The sequence below is a fragment of the Rhineura floridana genome, chromosome 11 (assembly GCF_030035675.1).
Source record: "Rhineura floridana isolate rRhiFlo1 chromosome 11, rRhiFlo1.hap2, whole genome shotgun sequence".
NCBI lineage: Eukaryota > Metazoa > Chordata > Lepidosauria > Squamata > Rhineuridae > Rhineura > Rhineura floridana.
The window spans coordinates 45004635-45028045 of record NC_084490.1 but is presented as its reverse complement, the minus strand read 5'-3'; positions in this window follow the sequence as shown (position 1 = coordinate 45028045).

Here is a 23411-nt window from a genome sequence, read left to right as displayed (position 1 = left end):
TTTGAAGTTGCCCATCAGCTATTAGCACCTGACCTGAGCAAACATACTGAGCAGGCACACAGATCACTTGGTCACACTGTGGTGAGATGGATTGTGTTTCTGTTTAAATCATAGTAATTGTTTCAAAGTTTTCATCTATATGTACATGGAAATTGGATGCAAATCTCTTTTATCTTCTTTTTTGGGTGATGTGCTAAGTTGCCACACAAATTGTTTCAGAAAAAAAGGGAGAGGCCTCTACTTTCTACTTGAAATAACTTATTTCATCTGTGTTTCCTAATACTCCCAGCACTCCTTGTTCTTGCAGCATGTTACAGCGGTCTTCCACCATTTATACCCTCTTTCTCTCTCTAATGGCTTCTGATCACACTTCAAAACACTAATTTTATTTATTGATTTATTTACTTATTACATGTATATTCCACCTTTCCTCCAAGAAGCTCAAAGTCGTGTACATGTTTCCCCCTCTTAATTTTATTATTACAACAACCCTGTAAGGTAGGTTAGGCTGAGAGAGATAGTGACTTACCCATGGTCAAGTAGGGATCTGAACCCTGATCTTCCAGGTTTTCCACTCTAGCTACTACACCACACTGTCTCTCGCCACACACTTTAAACCTTTGAAAGTCCTGAACAGCTTAGGCCTGTGTCAACCATACAGCAGGAATGGATCACCAGTAGCAGCCCACACACGAGTGCATCTGACCCATGAAGCAATTTTATCTGGCCAGTGGCCACAAACAGGCTTACTAGATTCCTCTGCCACCAAGGTAGGGTACAAATATAAACCATAGAGTATCAGTTATCAGGAAAATAAATTGTTTCCAAAACTTGTGTGAGATAAATGTTGCATAACTTGGGCTGTGTACATAATGCCCAGGTCCATAGTTATGTAGAGAAGTGGGGAAATGCTTTATATATTTCATATCAATTTTACTCTATTGCTGTTTCACAAGTGTTCTGGTTTAGCCATCTGCACCTTGAGGGGACCTTGTTCCACAACTTCCTCCCCATCAATGACCTTGTACTCATTATCACCTAAAATGAACACCACACCTACAAAGGCATGGTTCTTCAACATTTTGGGGGCCTGGGAGCACATCTGGAAATCTAAGAAACTGTCATGGGTACCACAGAACACCCATTTCACAGAAGAAAAACTGGCAATAAGAGCATAAGAAGAGCCCTGCTGGATCAGACAACAGCCCATCTAGTCTAGTATTTTGTTCTCATAGTGGCTAATTAGATGACTATAGGAAACTTGCAAGAAGGACTTAAGCACAATAACATTCTCCCCCACTTGCAATTTGCAGCAACTGGCTTTCAGAGGCATACTGCCTCAAACAGCAGAGGTACAACCCCCCTCTGCTGTCATATTACAGTGACAATACCACACTCCATCACAGTGGCGGTGATGCAAAGTACCCCTCCAAAAAACAGACAAAATACCTACACCCCCCAAAACAGGAATCAGCCCCTGCAAAAAAGCAAGCAATTCCTTCCCAATTAAAGATCAAACAATTACAAGCCCAAAAACAACTACCGCCATTCAAACAAATTGGGAGGGGCTTTGTGGATACCAAGAAGAGTGTCTGAGGGCACTATGGTGCCCATGGGCATCATATTGGAGACCCCAATACAAAGTCCTTGTTGCTAGGTGGCTCCAGTTTTCTTATTTGACCTGGCAATTAGTGAGGAGCTGTAATTAATATTCATGTTGTGCTTTTTTGCCCTCAAAACTCATATCACTTTACATGCATTAACAGAGTCATCCAGAGGTGAGACAACACTTCTGCAAGGTAGCCCAATGTTGCTTTCCACATATTGCAGAAGAGGGGGGTGGCTTCCTAAGACCATCCAGTGAGGTCATCCCTAATTTGAGATTTGAAGCAGGGATTTCCTGGCCCTTAGCTCACACTTTTAAAAGTGCTACACCACATCAGGTTGTGTTGGAAAATATACTCTTGCTGGTACTCAGACCATTGTCTAGAGAATAATGTAGGCCTCAAATACATAGACATTTGCCATTTCTGCCTTCATGAGGCTACGTCCTTCTATTCCTCTGGCCATCACAAACTCTGTACTCTGCCAAGACCATGGCATATTCTCATTATTATTCAGTTATTTCAATTACACAGAGGTGCCTTCCCATGAGGCACCATTAGGAGCAGGTGAATGGGAGACAGCTCTCAGACTAATCCCCAAGATCCTCCTGCACAAACCCAGTTGAATGAACAGGAGCTGCCTCTCTGGCTCTCGCCCAAACCCCATTTCCTACCCTAAGATGCCCTGCTGTTCCTCTCTGTGACTCTCCCTTTGCTTTTTTGTCCTGGAGGAGCTGTATTGTGTAGTTGTATGCTAAACAACAGCCTGTTATCAGCCAGCCACTGCTGCAACTTCCTGATAAACCAAAATAAAATGTCTGACCCTCTTGAACAGAGATCTCGTTAAAGGGCAGGAGGGATAGAAGGCTGATCAGTCTTGGGACATCAAACTCCTAGTGACAGATGATAGATGGGAAGAATGTCCTGCACTGGAGCAGGGGAGGATGAAAGAAGCTAGTGAGCTGATAGTAGTAGGGAGGTTGTCCATGTCTGCACAGTGTCATACTTTGCCCCAGTCTTGGACAGACAGACAAACTTCTGTGTATACAGAGGAATGGCACATCTTTAATGTGGCATGACATGACTCAGGGCTCAGCTAAGAAACCGGTATTTCTCACTGCATGTGAAGAAGCCTGGAATATATAAAACTTGTAATTTGTTTGTAAATATGGGTGATGAGATAGTAGTTGTTTCAGATTTACCAACATGGAATGTAACCATGGTTAGAGCTTGCCCTTGAGAGAGGATTGCCCTTTACTGATTGCCTAAGTAATCAATGCTTGCAGTGGGTGAGGTTTGTTAGTGGTTTTGTCTGTTAAGCTCCTCCTAGCTAGCATGCACCAATCTCCAACACCTAATTTAATTTTGGGCATGAGTGACTGAATCAAGACTTTTGTACAACAACAACACTTTTGATGCAGCAGCAGGCGAGGCAGGTTTTTTTTCTTAGCAGCACTCTTGTGCATGCATGTGTGCTTAATCAGAAACTGCATAGGGGTGGAGGGAGAACAGAGAGGTTTCTGCTGTGCAGAGAGAAAAAGAATGGCCAGCTATCAGGCATAAGGAAGGTTTAGGGAAAGAACCAAGTCTTGCTGTCCCATCAGGATAGGCAGTCTTAAAACAGGAATGTGTCTGAGGATCAAGAGTACCTGGAAACCATGCCCTCCACCATTAAAGTCCTTTTCCCCAGTCCTAGATATGTGAACCCTGATGGTTATTACATGGTGAAGGAAAAGTATTTTCACATGTGCAGAAGCACTCTTTAATTTTTTAAAGGATTTTTCAGGGTTGAATGCTGGCATTGGAAGCATCTTCCAAGGCATGGCCTGTGTGAACATGCTAGTCACCTACAGCAAAAAAAATTCCATTAGCTACACCTGGAGGGGGAATGGGTTGATCTGCCAATCAGCTGTGAAATCTCTTTGAAGCTGAATTGGGGGAAAAAGAACTCAAGCTGATCCTACTAGGTTTTACAGTAAAAAGAGGTGGGTTTTGACTAGCATTATGTGCTTCTGTTTTCAGAAGAGAGAGGTGGAGATGCACTGGAACTGGAAGAACAGTGAGTGTGTTTCTACCCATGGTGTACTCCTGGTTCAGATCAAGCCTTCTCTAGAGCTAATTGTGGAATAAAGAGCTGGGAAAAGCAATTTCTCAGGATCCAAGTTTACTCTTTGCAGTATTTGTTGAATGGGATATGGATGCTAGCAGTGCTTAATTTACTTAACAGGAAGAAAGGAATATAGGTATGTGTCAGGTGGGAACAGATTAATCTGCCAATTTCAGTTTGTTTCTGTTTCTCATTTTTCTAGTCTTCACATTCTCCACAGTCCTCACCATTCCACATCAGTTTGCAATTTAAAAAAAAGTCCCCATGAGAATTCATCATTATTAGTGCAATTTTCTCCTAACATACACGTTTGTATGAAGTTTTGCCTTATACAGTTTTGCAAAGCAATGTTTTCTAATATAATGCATTTTTGTATATTATTTTCACTAAGATATGCATTTTTATTCACACTTTGCCTGAGTATATACATTTTTGTACTCATTATTTGACTAGAGAACTGCATTACAAAATTCAGAGAAGTATGAATTTTGAAGGATGACTATGTTTTGGATTGTTTCAGAAAGTTCAGATTAGGTAGGTTCATCTTTCAATGCAAACTGAACAGAATATATCTCACATCCCTAGTGTCAGGGCTTCCCTGGTGCTCTTCTTTCTAATACCAGATCCTTGAGAGCTTGTTGTGGTTATTTACTGATGGACAAGGATGTTACCTGACTGCAAACATAACAGCAATTCAGTAGTGAATGACAGGATCTGTCCCCCTCAAGTTACTCTGTTTGGACATATGGTAGGAGCACAGCCCAGACTTTACTGTGGTTGTCAATCACACCACAAGAGAAGAGAGAGTTGTCATTTCCTGGTCAGTAGCCATAGTGGCATCAGCACTTATACTAATGGAGCCCAGAGATACCATTTTGGCTAAGAGATTGCATTTTGAATCAGGATGTCCTGAGATCAGATCTTATTTCTCTCTTTAACTCTCTAGGTGCCCTTAAGCAAACCACTGTATCTCAGCCCCCTATATGCCTTCTGGGAATGACACTACTGATCTATCTTGCAATGGTTTTGTAAGGATTCCTCTAATAATGGATATACAGCTTTTCAAACACTTTAAAGCACTATATCAGGGAGGTAGGGAATCTCAGGTCCCAAAGGCTGACTGTAGCTCTTCAGACCTCTTTATTTGACCCTCAGGCCTCTTTCACTCTATGCCCCATCTCCAGGCCATGTGCCTTCTCCCCCAGACCACAACCCTCACTGGGCCTGTTCCACTCTCTTTTTCAGTGCTTTTGCCTGGCTGGATTGTATCCCTGAATTGTGATAATGTCTCTCGTTTGCTTGGATGGAGGATGGTGTGTGTATGTACAGACAAATCTTACTTTTGTGTGGCTTCATTGTAGCTTACTATGTGGTTGCATTGTAGCCTATTGTAGCCTAAGTGCTGTTGCCCTCAGGTCCTGCTTGGTGGGCTTCCCACAGGCTTCTGCTTGGCCACTGTGAGAACAGGATGCTAGATTCGATGGGCCATTGAGCTGATATAGCAGGGGTTTTCTTAGATTCTTATGCTCTTTTGCCTCTGGTCCCACCTACCTTTTGCATTTCAACTTGCCCACTACTGACATGAGGCCCTCAGAAGTCTGCCTATGACAGAATGTAGCCCTTGGGCTGAAAGAGATTCCCCACTCCTACACTATATTTATGGTCTTTTCTGAGCCACACTGCAGCTTTCTATGTTGGTGGAGGAAGGTCTGGAGATTAGAGGCACACAGGCCTCCACCTGCCTGGCCATTCTTTGCCCCAGTGAGGCCCTCCACAGTGGGCTGCTGTTCTGTACCTGGCAGGAACAGGTATGACAAAGAAATTTGTATTTATTTTTGAAAGTGCTGTTTTGTACAAAATTTATAAATCAAAAACATGTATTTCAATTTTTTTTAAATGTCATTTTGCTGTGAAACATGCTTTAAATTTTAGCTTTAGTGAAAGTTTATTATTCTGCTATTCCATGGACGACACTTTTTTTAAAGTGTGCACACACAGGAAAACAAATACTTGCATGCATGCCCTCACATTTCTGGAACTTCCAGAGGGCAGAGAAGTAACTGAGGTGCAGGGACAACAACACACAGCTCAAATACATCCCACCAAACACTAGCCACTAGTGCATGGGAAACAAAGAGATAGATTTAAATTGAAAGCACCCATGTGTGTGGAAATGTACAAAAGCACACACAGGAAAATCTGATCTGTAAAACCCACATGCACATTAACAGCCTGGTGTGTACACAGCCTAAAAGAGAAATATAGTTAAGCATATTCTCTTCCTTTCTGTGCTAACAAGAATGGAGTCTGCTCAGTCAGATGGATTGCTGTACACAATGAGAGCCCCAGAGGAGAGTAAAACTTCACCTGCTAGGAAACAATTAAATTACCAATGAAGGCCTTCCATTTGGTTGAGGCCTGCCAAGGAACATGTACTACCCTCTAATTGCATTCCCAACAACAATTTCACACAATTAGCTGCCTAAACAGAGCAGAGCACAATAGGTTTGGGGTCCCCCTTCAATCTAGCCATCTGGGTGTTCAATTCAGTGGTTCACACCAGTAGTATCTACTTTAGTCCCTCCCTCTGAAATGGCATGGGTGAGTGAAAGGTGTGTGCGCTCTTCCATCTTTATCAAAGGACTCGTGTTCTAAACAAATATCTTTTAACCTGGATTGTTTAATCCATAATAATTGGTGTCCCTTGGTTATGACATTTCATAATTATGACAGTTTTTGTTTAAGGCCCCTAAATGTATACCTACCGCTGGTATAGCACAGTGGGGAGGATAGCCTGGCTGGGGGTCCAGAGTCTGTGAGTTCATATCCCCGCTTGTGTCTCCTGGGTGTAAAGAGCCAGCTAAAGATCACCCCCACAGTGAGTGGCTCAGGGGTTACGTGCCCTGCCACCTGTGCAGCCGTGGGCAAGCTGCATAATCCCAAGGAACCCAGTTGTCCCCCAGCTGGCAGTTGCGGACAAGGAAGGGGCTGGCTTGTGCAGCTGTGGCAAGCTGAGCAGGCCCTAGCCAGCTGGGGAGGACTAGCCTCAGAGGGAAGCAATGGTAAACCCCCTCTGAATACCGCTTACCATGAAAACCCTATTCATAGGGTTGCCATAAGTCGGGATCGACTTGAAGGCAGTCCCACCACCACCACCACCAAGTGTATACCTTTGTATTCAGCTCATGAGCAGCTAGCTTTTAAGCAGATCAAGACTGAACCTTGTGGGCTGGTATGATGGTGTCAAAAGTTGATTCTCCTCTCAAGGAAAAGTGATATATGGAACCTCAAAGACTTTCCAAATAGTCTTCCAAAAATGTATTAAATGCCCATTTGATGCTCCTTTGTTGCATTAAATAGTGATGTTTTCCTTCAAGGTTTCACTTGCATAAGCTGCGCGGAATGTGGTTGTGTCAGTATCACAGGACCATATTGGATAGTGCTAGTACCGCTATTACCAGTGATGTTACTATTGCACCCACTGTATAACTACACCATTCTTAAAGCTTCTGTCTTTTTTTCCTACCTGAAACTTATTCAAAGTTCTATCCTGCTGCATAATTCAAGGGCAGCAGTACTTCCTCCCTAAAAAATTCCCCAAACATGGTCTGAACCACAGAACTATCATGACACCAACAATGTGCACACAGTTGCTATATACATTTTAAATGATTGGGGATGATATTACTTGTGTAGCAGATGCATGTATGGAAATCTGTCTCAGGTGGGGTACCAAACCATCCTTCTTTAAGGAAATAGCCATAGCTATGTGGTAATGTTGTGTTCTATATATTTAATCCTTGACACCTCCACTTAAAGATCTTACATATCATAACTTAGAAAGATCTCTGCCTGAGATATTGGTGAGCCATTAATAGTACTGAACTAGATTAAATTAAGGACCCACTATATACATAGAGAGAACATGATATGGATTGCAGTAATAGTAGTAATTTTCATAAATGTTCCACATGCTAGGGAAAAAAAGTTGATAAGGGCAACATTTTCTTCAGTAGTCTGTGTCCTTATTAGAAGTGAAGTAAAAATGGATTTGTATGTGATATATTTCATTTGCTGTCTGCAACTGAAAAAAAGCTCCTGAAAAAGCCCACCCTGGACCCATTGGTCTGCAACAATTACTGATTGGTCACAAATACTCCCTTCTTAGGGAAGATGATTGAGAGGGTTGTGGCACAGCAATTGCAAGTACTCTTGGATGAAACAGATTATCTTGACCCATTCCAGTCTGGGTTCAGTCCTGGTTATGGGACTGAATCAGCCTTGGTTGCCCTGATGGATGACCTTTATCGGGAGGACAGGGGGAGTGCGACCCTGTTACTCTTACTTGATCTCTCAGTGGTTTTTGATACTATTGACCATGGTATCCTTCTGGGCTGACTTGCATATTGGAGGCACTGTTTTAGAGTGGTTCCAATCCTATCTGCAGGGTCATTTTCAGATAATAGCATTAGGTGATTGTCTTTCGGCTCCCTGGCAGTTGTGCTGTGGGGTGCCGCAGTGTACCATCTGTTTAACATCTATATGAAGCCCTTGGGAGTGGTCATCAGGAGATTTGGGGCAAGGTGTCAGCAGTACGCTGATGATACCCAGCTCTATTTCTCTGTAACATCTGAATTGGGACAGGCTGTGCAAGCCCTGGACCACTGCCTGGACTTGGTGGTGGGCTGGATGAGGGCCAATAAACTGATTCTGCATCCTAGCAAGACGGAGGCACTGTGGGTTGGTGGTTCCCAAGTTCAGATAATTGGTCAGTTGCCTGCTTTGGATGAGGTTGTACTCCCTCTGAAAGAGCAGGTCCATCATTTGGGGGTGATCCTGGATCCATCTTTGTCGCTAGAGGCCCAGGGACCTCAGTGGCTAGGAGTGCCCTTTATCAGCTTCAGCTGGTAAGACAGCTGCAGCCTTTTCTGGACTGAGATAGCCTGACCACTGTTGTCCACGCACTGGTAACCTCTAGGCTCGATTACTGTAATGTGCTCTATGCTGGGCTGTCCTTGAGGTTGGTTTGGAACCTGCAGCTGGTGCATATTGTAGCAGCGAGACTGCTCACTGGGGCAAGGTATCGCCAACATGTCACCCCGCTGCTGAAGGAATTGTATTGGCTGCCCATTTGCTATTGGGCCAAGTTCAAGGTTCTAGTCTTGGTGTACAAAGCCTTATACAGCTTGGGACCAGGATACCTGAAAGACCATCTTATCCCTTGTATACCCAGTTGATCACTGTGCTCTACAGGTGAGGGCCTCCTGCAGATGCTATTTTATCAGGAGGTCTGTTCCACACAACATAGGAAATGGACCTTTAGTGTGGTCACCCCTACCCTGTGGAATTCCCATCCCTTAAATATTAGACAAGCACCACCTCTGTTATCTTTTCAGTGCCTATTGAAGACCTTCCTCTTTCAACAAGCCTCTTAAGTTGATACCTTATCCCAGTCTGCGTTTGTGTTGGAATTGCTTTTTAATATGTTTTTAAACCTTTTTTTAAAAAACCAATATGTTCTTAACCTTTTTTTAAAAAAAAAAGATGTCTTGGAAGCATTAAATTTTTTTAAAAAAGATGTTTTATTTTAATGTATTTTAAAGTCTGTTTTTATGATGTTTTATAGTGCTTTTGTTTGCCATCCTGGGCTCCTGCTGGGAGGAAGGGCAGGATATAAATTAAATAATAAAGAAAACTGGGGAAAATATGTTGATGGGAGGGACAAGAATAGGGCAGTATTTAACTAGACCAGATATTTCTCTCCTAATCATTCCATGGTTATACAACAAAACAGAAACTGCAAGAATGCTTATTGTTGGGAGGGCTTAGTAGAAATGGGTATTGGTATTGAATTGACTGCAGACAATAAAATAAAGTAAACAAATAATATGGCAGTTGCTTTAATATTAAAAAACTATCAGGATGGATAGGTCTCACAAACAATTTCCAGCTATTATATTAATTTTCCGTGTGTTTATTTTCTTGTTTGGAAACAAGCTGCTCATATCTAGTTGTCAGTGCTGCAGAGGGGGCACAGCTATTCCTATATCCCAATTTCTCCATTTATGGGGATCAAATCTCTTTCTCTGCCAACCCCTTTTCATGGTTTATTCCCATTACCTCTCATCCTGCCCCCTTGATAACATTTACCTTGCCTTTGCTTTCTTAAGCATATGCAGTGCAGCTGCTTAAAGATATCTAAATCTCTCTGTTAAACAATTATTTAACTGCATGACATATGCCCCTGTGCACCTTGGGACAAATGTATTACAACATGCATTTATTGCCATAAAAGCAATGGAAATCAAAACACCACTTTGGAAAGCTTCTTCTGGTGTGAATTTAGCTCCTCACTTCCCAAATGTTTATTTAAGTGGACAGGGGATGGGAGGAGGCAGATTGTCCCTACCAAGAAGTAAAATCAGAAACAGATTCTTAAATATAACAAAACATTAACACACTTCTTAAGTGTGTTAAGAAAACAGATTCTTAAATGTAACAAAACATTAACGCACTTCAACTTCTGTATTTTTGTCATCAAGGGAGAAGTTAGGTAGTAGGAGCACAAACTCCTCTGTTGATGAAGGATAAGAAGTTTTGCCCATGAGCTGCTTGTTCACAGAACATTACAGAAGTAGGGTTATTTCATCTCATGTCTCAGGGATATCCTCATAATCTTCCTTGAGAAAAACAGACAGACGATGTACTTAGAAGTGTGCACCAGAACAGCTACCATTTCCTACAAAAGTACCTATTTGCCTGTGAATTTAGCCTTGGTTAAACTAAACAAAATAGAAAACTAAAATTTCATCTTCTAAGGACTAGAAATTGTACAGAATTGTGGGTAACTTTAGTACCATTATGCAGGCAGGGGAAATGGCAACCTTGAGTGGTGAGGTCTATGGATTGCCTTAAGCATCTATAAAAGTCACAAGATTCTTACTTTGGGCCTCACTCCCATCATGACACTTCTAATTGGAAAAGGAAGGAATAGCTAGTTTAGAATGACTGGGAAGCCATCCAAGAGATACGTTTTTCTCCCTCTCTCACAACACTAGAACCGGGGGTCATCCTATGAAGCTGGATATTGAAAGATTTGGGACAGAAAAAAGAAAGTATTTCTTCATATAGCACAGGGGTGGGAATCCTCCGGCCTATGGGCCAAATTTAGCATGCAAGGTCTCCCTATTTTGCATGCCAGGCTGTTTTCCTCAAACCATGCCCATCTGTGCCACACCTTATGTCATATGTAATGTCAGGTATGAGGCAGGTGAAGACACACCTAGAGTTCCTTGCAAGGGACTCTCACACACCCAAAATCCTGCAGAAGGCAGGACTGAACTCTCAGTGCATCAGCTGACACACTGGCAGTTCAATCCTGCTGGGCCTGGCAACCAAGAGGTCTTCTGTATCTTCAAAAGTTGTGCAGGGGGAAGGGAGGATTCCAGCTTGTGGTTTTTCCCATTACAGAGTTGCATGAACACTTGCACTTGGCTGACTTTCTCTTCTCCTAAAGATACAGGATCAGTCTCAGGCCAGGAACCTGGTAAGTCTAGTTTGGAACCCTGTGGAGGGCAAGTGGGAGGGAGTCAATTTAGAGCAAATACAGGGTGGGTAGGGAAAGAGCTAAGCCCCTTCTTTCACCCCCAGACACCCACATGTCTGCTCATGCTGAAGCTGCTTTTCCCTGGAAAAGAAGTTGTCAGTTTTGGACCCTGATGCTTGTTCAAATTAAGCCCATATATCTTCAGAATACAGAGGGCTAGAAACTTATTTTTCAAAAGAAAGTTGAGGTTATCCGTTATCCAGTACTATAACAGGACTATTGTTTGTTAAATATCTTTTATGGATGCGGGGATGGGAATAGTTTTTCTCCCTTTATCACCTTGACCCTGATGCCTCACAAAGACCAGAGGCTAACTCTTTGGGACAGTGAGCCTGTTTTCCCCTACAATTCCCTCCCCCTCTTCAAAGCTGCTCAGGTAAGCAGCAGGTAAAGATGGCACCACTGCACAATAATTGTTCTTTAATTGCTTCTCCTCCCTGCTCAGCCGCTGTGCTCTATAATTTCTTTTTCTCCTTCCTGTCTGAGCGCGTTGAGGGCTGGCTGAAGATGCTCCGGATAAAGCAACCAGTCCCTTGCGCCAATTGTTGTCTAAACTATCAATCAAGTATGGCAGCTCGAGGAAATGTGGAGGGGTGGGGTGGGAAGAAGTGTTCTGCTTGCATAAACAGCTGCAATGCTTTGCCACTCTCCCTCTTCCTCTTCCTTCTTCCCCTCCCCAACCCTCCACCAGACAAAAAAAAAAAAAAATCTGACAAGATGGAGTCCGGCCCATCAATCAAAGCAGCTGGTGGAACAACCTCTCCCTAGTGTTAATAAATACATTTCCCTTCCTTTTATTGGATGCTTGTCCTAATTTGTTTCTCCTCTGGATTTCCCCCCTCCTCTTTCCAAAAGTGAAATGCTTGCCCGTTTTCCCCTCTCTGCCACCCCCGCCAACTCCCAGCAGCCCTTGAGAAAGCAGATGTTAGGCTGCAGAAACAGAGCCAGGCTGAGGCTGGAGTGGCCCAGTAGGCCTTGGTTGCCATAGTGACTACTGAGACCGCCTGTTGTCAGCGTCGTGCCTCGTCTCACTGCCTTGGTGATTATCTCCATCTCAGCAGCCTTTGCCATACGGTCTGGGCTATAATCAAATCCCCCCTGTTCATCCCTCTGGAGAGCTACACACCAACATCTCTGCCTCCCTCATGCCTCCATGATCAGAATGCATATATGACGTAGAGCAAACATTCATTAGAAGACATTACTGAGAGCTTCTCTTGAGTTTCCATTTGAGGGGAAAGAGCAGGGAGTGGGAAGCAAACTGTAGAAAAGAAGGTCTGTGTATTTAGCTCTGCTTAACTTGTTCTTGTTTCATCCAGTTTTGAACCAATTTGAAAAAAGCATGGTGAAGAGCGTAAGTATGTAAGAATTGCTTAGAGATCAATCAAGATCTCTAGTTCTGCATTCTGTTTCCAACACAAGACAACTAGGTGCTTCTGGTTGCTTGCAAATTGCAGTCAAGGTAGAAAGGTGATGGTCTATCCCTTGCTGTTTGCCCCTAACATCTGGTATACAAAAGTATACTACTTCTTTACACAGAGGTTCAGTTTGCCACCCTTTAAACAAAAACAATAGTTTATAGAATGTATAAGGTTTAACTTGCTGCTGGGGTGGCCACTTAATGCATCATCCCCCTCTCCAAAAAAGAGGTCAAAAGAAGGTGATATTTGTATACAATTTCCATATTCTAATTTATATGTATAGATGCAAATTTAGAAATAATTGCTATAATTTGAATAGAAATACAATACATCTCACCATGGTGGGAAAGGCTGCACTCAGGTGACCTGTGTGACTGCTTAGTCTGCTGTGCAGGTGCTATCTGTTGATGGGCAACTTCAAGGCCCCTGCAGGTCTCCCTTCATAGGGTTCTTTATCTTTAAACTAGATTTGGACTGGCCAGCCCTTCAGACAGAGGTCTCCTTCAGATGGAAGACATTACTTCAGACTGTCCTCTTTTAAGTAGGACACCTGACCATCCTACAATGGAAGCTCCAATTCTGGAGTTCCAATATAATAGGTAATTTGTCCTTCAGATCAGGACCAATCAGAGGGCAGAGGACAGAAGGATCATTTGGCCTAGGCCTCAAGCTCAAAGGGGTTTTTAAATTAAGACACTTGTTAATTTTTTGGCATTTGATAAGTTTCACAACTTGTTTTTATTCGCACACACCAAAAAGCCACAAGATTAGACCATGATGAATGTGTCCTCTCAGATCAGCTGATTACATAAACAAACCTATCTCCTCCTTTCTCTTTCTTTGTGCCTTTTAAAAAAATTATGGCTACAGCTTCAAAAGCTGAAAGTGGCCCAGGCCTCTCTGGACCTCTAAGAGGGCCTGCCTCAGATAACGGGAGATGAGCGGCACATAATTTCTACAAGAGATGCTAGGCCTCTAGACTTTGGAAATGATGTCCTCCATCCTGGTGCTAGTTATTAACTGGTGCTGGTAATTAATCTGATGCCTGAATATGGTCAGAGTCTCTCCATTGTTATTCTCAGGTCCATCTTTCTTTACCCCGAAGATGTAACAGAATGAAAACAGGCTGGGCACAGGAAGCTGCTACATTGTGTTTTAAGGGCCCTGTCAATGTGATGTCCCCATCCATGACAGAAGCAGTAGCTGCACTAAGGCCCCCTTTGGTCTCACACAGATCTCATGGGCCTTTTTTACCGTTTTTTCTCAAGTCCATTGACTATAGCTCTGTCTTTGTCAGCTTGTCAGACAGAGGCCGAGGAAAGAGTGGGGAGTTGCTCTCAGGGCATGGCAGGATAAGATGCAAGGATGAGACACATATATTGGGTTACAGTGCTGGCAGCAAAAAGGTTCAGCAATACAGAGATTGCCCTGGGGTTCCTGGGGTTCTGCCCCCTGCTTCTCTACTGGCTTTGTTCTTCACATGTTTTTTTAGATGGGAAGACTCTTAGGCATTGCTGACAGATGCCTCATTGAAGTCCCCGAATAGAGAAGGTCTTTGTGTATCCCACATAAGGAACTTATGACAGCAACAGGGCAAGCTTCTTCCCATACTCTGTTACTCAGCTTGTTTTTTCACTCTAGTTTCTAGAGGAGTGCAATGCACAGCACAGTCCTAGAAATGTGTGCTGGTGCAGAAAAAAATTGTTTGCATTAGGGTTGTTTCTGTGCCATCCCATGCCAGGCAAGCTGGTCTAGCCTATTTTGCTATTCTGCTGTTTATTATTTACCATTTTTATCTTTGCACAGCTTTCACAAGTACTTTACGGCAGAAGAGCAATTGTCAGGTAATGCTAGGAGTTGCCAGTCTGGAAGAACCCTTGGAGGCTGTTACTGTCCAAGCACTGACTGTAGTGTTGGGTGGCTGGTAGGACAGAAGGTGGGAAGACCAACAGTGACAGGCAGAGCCAATGACAGGTGGAACCACCCCAACTGGTTGTAACTAAGAAGGCAGGCAGGTGAGGGCTGGCTAAGGGCAGACTGGGCTGGCCCAACTTGCATGTTTTCAGATTTTCTCCTCTCTTGCCATCATTATTCAGTGGCTGAATGTGCTTTACTATATTAGAGCATTGGAACAGACAGAATTCCCAACGGCAACTTGGAAGTGTGCCATTCCACCTGTTGCTCTCAATAAACCCTTGAACAAGCTGATATCTGGCTTTTCTCTACAGTTTTGGAAACATATTGAATTATTTCAGATAAAAAAGAAAGCATTATATGAATTTAATAACTATATCACATTATGTTTGATTACCATTTTGCATTCTTGTGTAGGTCAAGTGCCTTCTCTCTCTCTCTCTCTCTCTCTCTCTCTCTCTCTCTCTCTCTCTCTCACACACACACACACACACACACACACACACACACACACACACACACACATTCTGCTAGTGGCCTATTTTAGCATATGTATTATTGATTTGTTTTATACTACATGTCTCTTCCCAGCACATCACAGTTTAAAATGAGGGCTTTCATTCTGAGAAACATGAACAAAAGGGAAAGGAGACGTGGAAGGAAGTGGAGCTAAGCAAATTTAGGTATTAACACTTTCATACTGTAACATAATAAAACTGCATAAGGTCCAAGTGGAATGGCTGCTGATGGAGAGAATTGTGGGAGAGAATGAGCCAAATAATAGTTGGATCCTACTAGGCTGATGGACCCTCTGCAGAGCCTCAGGGATGAATGGCTGTGGATGGAATAATCATAATGCATATGCTGAAATGGGCTCTTTCTCTCCCTACCAGTTCCAACAAAAAATGACCTCCCCAAAGCCACTATTTGCGTTTCAAGGGAAGCCTCCATTGGTGCTGGTGATTTTTGTTGCGATTGTGGCAAGAAGAGAAAGAAAAACTCCCAAGAACCTGCTCAAGTGTTCTCCCGATTGCTGTTCACATAACAAAAAAGTGCACATTAGCTGAAGGAATGCAACTGCATTCAAGCAATTAACATGAAGTTTAGTTTGGCCCTTAGTTGGATGCCTTTCTCCACTACTTGGCTGAATTAGGACAACCAAGCAGGGCCTACACACTTAAATGTTTCAAAGGTCCTTTGTTCAGACTGTTTCAAAAGGTCCAAACTGCCACTGACCACATGGCTTTTTGACCACTCCCCACCTGAAACAAGTCTAGCCAAGCCATGTCCCCTATAGAGGTATTAGGTAGAATCTAGCAGGCAGATGTGAGAGATTGTTAGTTCTACAGTTTTTGAAAGTTATCTGACAGTGCAATGTTTATCTTGTGTATTCAAAAGTAATTCCTATTGAATTCAATGGGGCTTACTCCCAGGTAACTGAGGTTAGGATTGCAGCCTTAGTTATAAGACCATACATCCATGCATCCAGGTCCCTGAATTAATTAGAGCTGGATAAGTCATGAGTGACATCATGCACCAGAGCAAAGTAACCACACCTCTGCTCGTTAACATACTTATTAGGGAGCAGACAGACAGAAAGTGCAACATATTTCTTGTTCATCTACCATTTTGAAAGCATAAGAAAAATCCTGCTGGATCAGATTTAAGCATCTGTCTAATCCAGCATCCTGTTTCCACTCTGGCTGACCAGTCGCTTTGGAAAAGCCCATCAGGGCATGAAGCCAACAGCCTTTCCTTCTTGTATGTTCTCCAGCAACTAGTATTCAGAGGTACATTCTCTGAATGAAGAGTTCCAATCAGTTACTGTGACTAATAGCTGTTGATCACACTAAATTTGTCTAATTTATTTTAAAAGAAATTTTAACTAATGGTTTCAAATGTCCTTAAACAAGGATAATGTCACATACACCCACATCCAGTATAAAACTGACTGCACTGCAAGCCTGGCTCAAAAAACGGACCTTCTAAAAATAGGAATCAGTAATAGCAAGCTGACCTACTTCAGGAATAATGTCCAATATAAGTCAGATTCATTACAGGGCATATCTGCATTGTTGATTTAGGGCTCTGCTAGATGACTTGTTTATCAAACATTCATTCGCTTCCACTGTGGTTATATGATGCTACCTGACATTGCCATTATGTCACACTTTCTAGTGCATTTTCCCATTGCTTTTCTTACCACAGAAATTTGGGGGTGGGTGGCTTTGAAAGTAAGTTTGCTGCACAAGAATGCCAAATCCATGTTAATTGTGAAGCCAGGTCAGTTCACAATAAAACCTCACTCATTCATGATTCAATCTACTGACCTGGTATGTCAGTTTCTCCTCTCTTGGAGAGAGAGAATTCAGTGGGTGAGGGATGGGTGGGCCATATCTCACCCAGCTCTTCCTACCTGGTAGGGATGGGGAGAAATTTGATTCAGTTTGCATTTAAAGGTAAACTTACCTAATGCACACTTTCTGAAACAATATGCAAACCAAAACACAACCATCTTTCGAAATTCACACTGCTCCAAATTTTGCAATGCAGTTCTCCAGCAAGTAATGTCTACAAAAAATGCATGTACTAGGGTGCAGTATGAATAGAAATGCTTACATTAGTGAAAATAACACACACAAATGCATTATATTTGGAAGGAATTGCTTTGCAAAAATGTGTTTATTGGGAAAAAACTGCATTAAAAATGTGCATATTAGGAGAAATTCATGCTAAAATACCAATTGATTTTTCATGATGTGGAAATGTGGGGAACTGAACTTAAAATTGGAAAAATGAGAAAGTGAGAGAAACTGAAACTGACATATTTGCTGATCCCTACCACCTGGGTACTTGGCACAGCATCATGGTAGGACAGAGAGCCTGGAGGGAAGTGTCGCTGTGGTTCATCAGACTTCCATCTATTACTAGAAAACCATGTCAGTTAGGAAGTGGCCTGGAGGGCCTGCATCTGAGGTCCCAGGGCAAGTTATAACAATTTAAAATACATTCTAAAAACAATTTAAAAACAACTAACATTTCTCCATTTTATCCTCACAACAACCCTGTGAGATAGGTTAGGCTGAAGGTTGATAACTAGACCAAGGTCACCCTGGCCAAGTAGGAATTTGAACCTTGGTCTCCCAGATCCTAGTCTAATACTCTAACCATTACACCACACCAGTTCTCTTAAATTCTGAAATAAACAATAAACTTAAATTTGCTGGTATATGATTGAATCATACCTGCAGAGCAGAGACAGTCTGGAAGTGGCTTTGAGCTGGTCTCAACAATAATTCCCTTATCACAGGGACTCCTGAGAACTTGCCAATCTTATCATACTGTCTTACAATGAGACAGTGAGGTGCTGCCTCAGATGGTGAATTTTGGATGCTGTTACAGCTGGCTGAATGGGAGACAGAAAGCACAATCCACTGGGAAATACTGTTGAGCAACCATATTGAAATAAATGCTCTTGTGCAATTTCCATTCATTCCAATTATGCAGGAGAATTTTCCAGTGAATTATGCCTCATATTAATTAATGGGAAGGGGGTATAATGTATATCTTCTGTCTCAGGCACCACATGTCTTGAACCAGACCAACTACAGTTCCCAGGATTCTTTGGTGAACATCCTGACATTTTGATATATAATCAATATTAAAAGTTTAGTGTGGGGATAACCTCAGAATCACTGCCTCTGTTAGTGTAACTATGTATTTCGGCCCCAAACAAGTTGGAAGGCGGGTTTCATTCTTTAGGCAATGGACATTTCATTAATCAAAATAATTCACTTAGAATCACTAGGTCTTATGTTGCCTCAAATATGATATTCACATGACTGTTATATCTCTAACAGAAGTTGAAAATTCAGCACACACAGGAATGCTGGGGCTCACACCCACCTGAAAGTCAACCTGAGCCAAGACAGCTCACCTCCCCTTAAACCCAGATGTTGGGAGGAAACTCTATGCTTACACAGAGGTGAGTGGAAAGCACTGTGCTCATATTCAGAGACATTCAATTTTATTTCTTTCCATGCTCCAACAACTCAGTCCTGGCATTAAAAAGAGATTTCAGGCCTAATATCTGCTGAGCTCTTTTGGGCCTCAGACTAAGTTTTGCGAACATGCTAGACAAGTTGGGGAGATCCTGTTCTACAGCTCACAGGATAGCATGTCTGGGGAAATATGCAATAAATGTTGTAAAATTAAAGTTCTTTATAAATAATATAACACATTCTAAAATGCCACTACACAATCAGGAATTGCTTATATTTATAAATATTCTAATTCTTTTTGTTGGGGAGAGTGTAACACATGTGGCAAAAATGTGTGAAGATGGGCAGAGCAAACCAACCCAGGGGAAGCCAGCAGAAGGGGTGCCGGTGAAGGAGGAGCCACCAGAACTTTGGCTCAGCTGGGAGCTGTGTGCATGAATGCAAAAGAAAAAGCCGGCTCTCATGAATATCCCTACCGCTTAGCAAGTGCTCTTCATATACTTCAATTAATTACTTTGTTAGACCGATCTTTTTCTTGGTACAACTTTGGCCCAGATTGGGACCCCAGGAGTGCTCTGAATGGGAGTTGGATGTTGCATAAGTTCTCCCCGCAGCCCCTTCTCTGACACGTCCCCGGAATGCCCTTTTTTCGGTCTTTCTGCTTGTACCCCTTCCACCAGGCTGGGCAGAAGCCCCTTGCCCTGGTTCAGCTGTGGCAGAACTGGGACCTTGCCAGCTCAGCTGGAGGTCCACCACATCCAACTCCGCTCAGCCTGGTGTAAATATGAGTTAGATCGCGCCCCAACAGAATTATAGAGTGATATCCAACTAAGTCAGAGTAGACCCACTGATGCACTGAGTATGACTAAAATTGGATTGTTGTTGTTGTTATGTGCCTTCAAGTCGATTACGACTTATGGCGGCCCTGTGAATCAGCAACCTCCAATAGCATCTGTCATGAACCACCCTGTTCAGATCTTGTAAGTTCAGGTCTGTGGCTTCCTTTATGGAATCAATCCATCTCTTGTTTGGCCTTCCTCTTTTTCTAGTCCCTTCTGTTTTTCCCAGCATTATTGTCTTTTCTAGTGAAAAATTGGATATCACCCATAAAATATATTATGAAAATAATTGATATTATGTTACCTGGAGACCTCTAGGAATTTTAACAATATATTTAACACAATGAGTCCCTACTAATTACTACTAATAATTCTAAAAACTCATTAGGAAATATTTCGATCACTGGTAGACTGATAATTACTTTCATAATATTTTCTTTAATAAGGAGAACTTATAAGTGTTTTAGCACTAATGAACAGATTTTTTTAACTCCGTGCCAAAATAGCACCGAGCAGAAAGGCAACATGCTTTAGAAAAAAATAAAAATAAATTTATGCCCAAATACTTTTTAATTTATGCCATATTGTACAACATGAACATGTGCTGAAATAGATGTAAAGTTCACCACCCACTTCATACATCACTGAACACATCAACCTCATTAAAAAGACAGAAGATTGGGGATAAAGCAAATTACACTTGCAGAGGTTGTGCTACTGTTCCATTCTTTTAAAAAATAATAATAAGTTTAAAAATTGAATATTCTGTAGTCTGAAAAGAAACTATGGGAAAAACAAGGGAGAACAACAATTTGATGACATCATCGATATGCCCCTATCAAAGCAGCATCCCAGAATTAGTTGAGTTTTTTTGCACAACAGCTTCTGAGCTGACCCGTTGCAGAAGAGGAACAGTTTGCCTGAGCAATAAGAACTTGGAATTTCAACAATGATGCCGCTAAAGATCCTCAATCATTCTTTACTTTCCCCAGATTTTAACAAAGAGATGGTAATTTTTTTAACCTATACATAATAGTTTCCCAGATGACATTTTGAATATTTGCACATAGGTAGGTCTTGGGAATGGAAAGGGGACGTAGAACCAGGAGCCTGCCTGGGGTGTAGAAATGACAATCAGATCAGTGACCAATTGGGAAGATCCCCCCCTGTCAATTTGCTGGTGTTTAATATAATTATCAAGGGATTGTTGTTGGCGGGTTGTAGTTTTTATCATTTAGAACATTACCAAAAAGGTTGGTTTCTACCCCGACATTCATTTATGCATTTATTCATTTATGAGCTCCTTCTGAGAGGAAGAGTGAGATATAAATAATAAATAAATAAATGTGACTCATTGTGATACAACTTCATGTTTTTATATATTTGGTATTACTGTACAACAGAGATGCCAACTTATTTAGGCAAACCTTTCTCCAGTGTTTTAACAACAACCATTACATGACAATGTTTATCTCCATTAATGAAAATATTCACTGGCTGGTTTCTGGAGATCTAGCTGCTGTTAAAGCACAAGAGCAAGCTGAACCAGGTCATCCCACCCTCCCTAGTCAGTTAATCTTACTGCAAAATTTTAATGAATGTGTGTTTATAATAAGACCCATAATGATTAATAGTCCTGCCACTATGTGTTCAGTTTTTTAAATTTGTTGAGAATTCCTTTCCCCCCATCTTTTGTTTTGACAAAGCTGGCAGTAGGAATGGATAAATCTGTCAGTTTTGGCTCTCTCAGTTTTCCAGTGTTAAATTCAGTTCTCCACATTTCCTCAGCAATTTGCATTTTTAAATACCCCTGTCAGCATTTTGATGCAGATTTCTCCTTATATACACACATCTGTATGCAGCTTAGATTAAAATACACATTTTTACAAGCAATTATCTCTAATATAATGCATTTTGTAAATTATTTTCACTAATGTATGCATTTTATGCTCATTTTCTCCTAATATATGCATTTGTGTGCACATTGATTGGTGGGAGAACTACATCGCAAAATTTGCAGAACTGCAAATTTTGAATGATAATTGTGAAAAGTGCATTTCGGTCTGTGTGTTGGTTGAGAAGTGTGAATTTTATAGTTTCTCATTAAAATGAAAACAGAAACTAATTTCTCCCCCATCCCTAGTTGGCTTCCAGACAGGAATTATTACTAGGCTCTTGCACGGGTCCCATTCAAGTCAGTCAGATTTGCACAGGATAACTTTTCAGCATATTGTGCCTTAGTGTCCAACTAGATTTGGTATTAAGGGGATGGTAGCTTTATCCGTTTGCCCTGTCATAATCGGAATCCAAATCCCCACTCCTCCTTCATGGTTGCTAAAGTCTTAAAGAGAGTATTGGGAGAGAAGCTCCCTTTGGTGACAGACTTCTACATTTTTTCGATTTTCATTTGGGTGTTGGGGGGAGGCCAAGGAAGCATGATCCAAAAGTAGCTATCTTTGACTGCCCTCTGCTGGCAAAAACTGTCAACCTCTTAGAACTGCCACTGAAAATGTTAATCAAAGTAAGGCGATATTCCACTACCTTCCCCCGCCCCCCTAGAAAACATTAGAGTTGGAATATAATATGAGCTCTGGAATTTGTGAATTAGAAAGGAAGAAGAGGGTAGGGCCACTGAGAGCTGGCACTGGACCTGGGGCAAAATGCATGATCGGGGGCCCTCCCTAAATCTTTCTACAAACCAAATGTTACTACTTTCTTTCAACAAGTTTTAAAGTGACTTAGGTTTAACTTAGGGAGAGAAAGATTGAAAATAAATGAAAGAAATTCATCAGAATGGGATAGTTAATATGTTGATTAGAAATAACGCTGTTCACAAACCCAAGAGAAGATAAACTTAACATTTTTAGTATTGCTAAACTACTTAATTAGTAGTGTTAAGTTCTGTGAACTGGGGCCTACTACTAATAGTTCTGGTCTCAACGTATATGTTGTGCTTTGCTATGTCTTTATCATATTTATAAACATTGGTGTTTATTTTATTTTTTAAAACAAAATTTATATACTGCTTTATTGTAAAAAAACCTCTTAAGTGGTTTACAAAAACATTGATAAAACAGTTAAAAACAAGTAATTAAAACATTTTTTTAAAAAATAGCAATACACTAAAAAGATTAAAACACACCAGTACCTATGTGTTTGGATAGACTTGCCTAAACAAAAAAACGTTAAGCAAGCTTCAAAAACAATACAGTGAAGCTCCCTGCCTGATGTCAGTTGGCAGTGAGTCCCAAAGAGTTGGTGCTGCCACACTAAAAGAATGATTTCTTACAAGTGCAGAATGAGTATTGTGTGGCACCCTTAACAGTGCAAGTTCCACAAACTGAAGTGCTTGAGTGGGCACATATAGGGTAAGGTGGTCTTGCAAGTAAACTGGTCCCAAGCTATTAAGGGCTTTATATACCAATAGTAATGCCTTGAACTTGGCCTGGTAACAAATAGGCAACCAGTGTAGATCCCTAAGCAGAGGTGTTATATTCTGAAAGAGTCTCACTCCTGTCAGCAATCTGGCTGCACTTTCTGGTTCAAATGAAAGGGAAGCCCCACATAGCGTTGCAGTAAACCAGTCTTGAAGTCACCAATGTCTGAACTACTGTGGTCAGACTCTCCCAGTCTAGGGATGGTCGCAGTTGGTTTACCAGGCACAGCTGATAAAAGGCACGTAGCCACTGAGACTACTTGGGCCTCCAGTGACAGAACTGGGATGCAGGAGCACTCCCAGACTGTGAAGCTGCTCTTAGGTGAGTGCAACCTCACCTAAGGCAGACAATTGACCAATTTCTTGGATAGAGGAACCACTCACCTACGTGCCTCCATCCTTCCAGAATTCAAGCTCAGCTTATTTTCCTTCACACAGCCTCTCCTGATTCAGACAGTATGAAGAAATAGAGCTGTGTCATTA